Source organism: Mus caroli, chromosome 8, assembly GCF_900094665.2.
Source record: "Mus caroli chromosome 8, CAROLI_EIJ_v1.1, whole genome shotgun sequence".
NCBI classification, from domain to species: domain Eukaryota; kingdom Metazoa; phylum Chordata; class Mammalia; order Rodentia; family Muridae; genus Mus; species Mus caroli.
This window is the reverse complement of record NC_034577.1, coordinates 76500266-76504201: the sequence shown is the minus strand read 5'-3', so window position 1 is coordinate 76504201 and position 3936 is coordinate 76500266. Positions and strand designations below refer to the sequence as shown.

Here is a 3936-nt window from a genome sequence, read left to right as displayed (position 1 = left end):
ATTGAGAAAATGCCTTACAGTTGGATCTCATGGAGGCATTTCCTCAACTGAAGCTCCCTTCTCTATGATAACTCCAGCTGTGTCAAGTTGACACAAAAATAGCCAGTACAGGCACTATATATTTAAATTAGTAAAGAATATGGTTATTCATGGATAGTGATATTTTTTATATTATTTTCGGTGTTTTATATATAGTACCTGTCCCAGTTGAGACCATCCAGGCAAATGGAGAGAGACACTGGTATGAAGTGAAAACCACCAGCAGCGATACATGAAGAGATGGCTGAAGTAAGCAAAACTCTTAATGTGGACTCAGACTACTTGTGATCTGAACAAGAAGAGTGGAACTGTTCAGGAAGGTTTCCTTGGAACTTAGCTCCTGTCAAAATACACTGTTCCTCCATCCTGAGCCCTATACCATGCAGGCTGGAGAAGAACCTGATAATGGAACTGAGAAATTCCTCCCATATTCTAAGCATCTTCATCCCCCTAAGAAAGTAAAATAGCATCACAGTATATTCAACATATTTCTCAGGAATGTCTTTCTGTGCAAAGGTAATATTCAATAAAAGAACTTCAGATTCAAGACACCTCTAGTCATTTCAGGAAATTTTTCAAATCCTTAGCACTTATTGCTCAAGATATGGTTCATTTAAAGACAAAATCCATTAGGTGAAAAATCAGCAAATAATAAATTACACAGGTGAGAACCTCTATAAATATACTGTTCAGGAGTCTTCATGGGGAAAAAAAATCACATCTCACAATACATTAAGAAGCTATGCTATGTAGTAATAATTTTTATATATAAGTCCCAGAAGCGCGTTCCTGCTACCAATGTATACATTCCCAAATGAAAGACACACACACACAGCCTCTATATTTTGATATGCCTTAAACATGCGGCAACGGCTGGACCACTTTCTAACCTCCACGTGGTTAATCCACCTCCCCTCAATAACCCCAAGTTATTACTTACTAATTCTATATTCTATTCGGCTGCCCTGGACCCAGAGGGCTGCTCAACTGGGCTGCACTCGCCCAGCTCCTTCACATGCAACTATGACTCCCTTTTCTCCACTATTCTCAGGCCATCTCTCCTCCTCTTCTCCCAGCATGGAGTAGCTCCTCCTCCAAAGTCCCACCTCTGTCTGCCCTGCTGAACCATTGGCTGCTGGCATCTTTATTTACCAATCAGAATCAACTAGAGGCAGGGTCCTTCAGTGCAGACACTCATGTAAGCAGTTTGGAGAACCAAAATTAATATTATAATACAAGCAGAATTAGGCCAAACCCACTAAATGCTAGGACAATGTGTACAGTGACTAAAACAAGTTCTTCTTTCTTCTTTCTTAAGGCACAGCGCAAGGTTCCACAGAAGATCCAGCAAGGGGAAAACCCTATTCCTGTGCGGAAACATACCGCCAATGGCCACAGCACGAAAGGAATCATACATGCAGGGGAAAGTGTGGGTGTGGTGAGTGCTGTGACATTTTCCATGATAAGTCAACAGTCACTGAACACCCGAGGACGCAAACTAGAGAGAAGACCTATGAATGCAAAGAATGCAGGAAAGGTTTCTACTTCAAGTCACAACTCTTGGGACACCAGAGAACTCATACAGGAGAGCAGCCCTATGAATGTGAGGAATGTAAGAAAGCCTTCTGCCATAAGTGGCTCCTAACTTTACATCAGAGAACTCGTGCCAGTGAGAAGCCTTTTAAATGTGAGGGACGCAAGAAAGCTTTCTTTTACAGGTCACACCTCATTCGACATCAGAGAGCGCGTACTGGTGAGAAGCCCTATAGATACAATGAATGCAAGAAAACCTTTTTGGCAGAAATCAAACCTTATACACCAAAGACCTCATGCTAGCAAGAAGCCCTATGAATGTGAAGAGTACAAGAATGTTTTCTATAGTGAGTCAAACCTCACTTTACAGCAGAGAACTCACACAAGGGAGAAGCCCTATCAGTGTAGAGAATGCTGGAAAGCTTTCTACAGCAAGTCAAAACTCCTTCAACATCAGCAACACATTCAAGTGAGAATCCTTATTATGTAAACAATACAGAAAAGGTTCTCTACAGCAGCTGTTTCTCTCTTGAAATTAGATTTCATTCAAAGGGGAAACCCCAAGAGTGTGAGTGACACAAGGAGCATTGTCATTTAAGTCAGTCTGCATTACACCTCACTGAACCCAGAAAGTGAGCTCTAGGAACGCAGATGAATGAAGCATTTCTTCTCTATTTCCAGCCTCTCTCCATGACCAACTCAAGAGAAATCCTGGGTAATGCATGAACCCTTGCTATAGAATGTCGGTCCTCACTTGACATCAGAGAAAGCATGCTGATGAGACCAATGAATGCAAACAATGTTTGAAAATGTTCTTCTACCAGTCAGGTCTCAAGCCAGCTCTAGGAACACACAGAGGTGCAACATACCAGGACTGTACAAATGACAGAAGGATTTCTACGCAAGTGGCCTCTTTCTGCATAAGCGACTCATACATGTGAAGTAACATATGTGTTTAAAGAAAGTCTGTATAATTAGTGAAGCCTCAGTTGACTTCAAGATACACAAGGAGGTTGGTAACCCTATGAATTTAGTGACTCCAGGAAGATTTCTAATGTTGTATCCGGCCAGCAGCTCACATGTCTGGGTTCTAGCCTGGAAAGGCATTTTGGAAACCTGGAAGAGAAGAGGGGCTAGGAGGCAGAGATAAGGACGGAACCAAGCGGAACCAAGACAAGGCTTTGCTCAAGGTTCAATTTTAATGTCAGCAAACATGCTTTATAAAGAAGAGGGGAGGCCCGTCCCTGGCCAAGCAAGTTCCTTTGAAGATAGGTCAGCCTTTTAGTGGGAACTCGCAGTTCCAGTTCGGTGTTAACTCCAGAAAATTCTTGGAAGAAAACCAGTTCTGGCCTCAGGCAGGTAGTGGCACATCAAAGAACAGCACAGCAGGTGGCTCCACTGTGCTGGTCACAGTCAGCCTTGCTAGGCTGGAAGGAGGTAACATTCTAACATGAAACAATGTCAGTCATTCAAAACTCATAGAGACAGGGGAATTCACTAGATGAAAAAAAATGTAAGGGCTGTAGGAAACTTGGAGTGTTTGTATCAATATTCTCTGAACTGAAGCATTTCCATTCTGGAAGGAGGCTTGTTGGTACTCAGAAAATTGACTCACAGGTCTCAGGAAATCCCTGACTAACAAGATTCACACAGTCCCTTTCTCCCCAGCGTGATAGAAGCAGTACCAGACACTAAGGCAGGAAGCTCATTAGTTGAGATGTCTAGAGGACAATCTGATCTGATGAGCTGACTGCAGGTCACTCAGAGAAATCTGGAGCTATAGCTTACACGAGATGTCCCCATGCTAGTGTGGGCTTCCCAGTGGCACATTTGCCATTGGGTTGTCCGTGCTCATATAATGTGGTCTCCTTTCCCCCCAGCTTGGAACCTGCCTGCTCTAGGGTGGAGCTACCGGCTCATTCGTCCTGCCACGCCTACCTACTGCTGGAACCTGCCTTTGCCGTCTGGAGGCACACACGTGTTCGTCCTGCTACTGGACCCTGAGTTACTTGGCGGGAAATTGGGTTCCCTCTCCCTTCTTTTATAAACTGGGTGTCTGGAAATATTAAATTGAGCCTCGAACAGAATCTGTTTGTCCTGGCTTCATTCTTTTTTTCCGCCCTATCTAGTTACCTCTCTTTCAGCCTGAACTGCCCTTCTTCAGTCGAACCGTTCGTGTTGTGGACCGCGGGCGGGCCGCAACAGTTAGCGCCAGAACTGGGACCTGAGGAATGGCAGAGGGATGCTAAGAGAAACGACTGCTGTGTGGAGCTCCACAAGAAAGAAAAGAATCTTCGTATCGAGGAGCATCGGAACAACGGACAGGTACACATGCTAGCGCTAGCCTAAAAAATTTCAGTTTTG

At 44.0% G+C, this 3936-nt stretch overlaps 1 long non-coding RNA gene across 3 annotated transcripts in view; it reads left to right on the top strand.

Annotated features, from left to right (window-relative positions):
- The window catches only part of LOC110300457, a 47596-nt gene extending 44109 nt beyond the window's left edge, over nt 1-3487 (top strand). For 2 of the 3 annotated variants that reach the window (XR_002378573.1, XR_002378571.1), the window contains 3 exons: nt 196-288; nt 1358-1477; nt 3453-3478. This is a non-coding gene — a long non-coding RNA (uncharacterized LOC110300457). Of the gene's footprint in view, nt 1-195; nt 289-1357; nt 2585-3452 lie in introns of all 3 variants that reach the window. The other variant, XR_002378572.1, reaches the window with a different exon arrangement.
- Nucleotides 3488-3936: the final 449 nt, after the last annotated feature.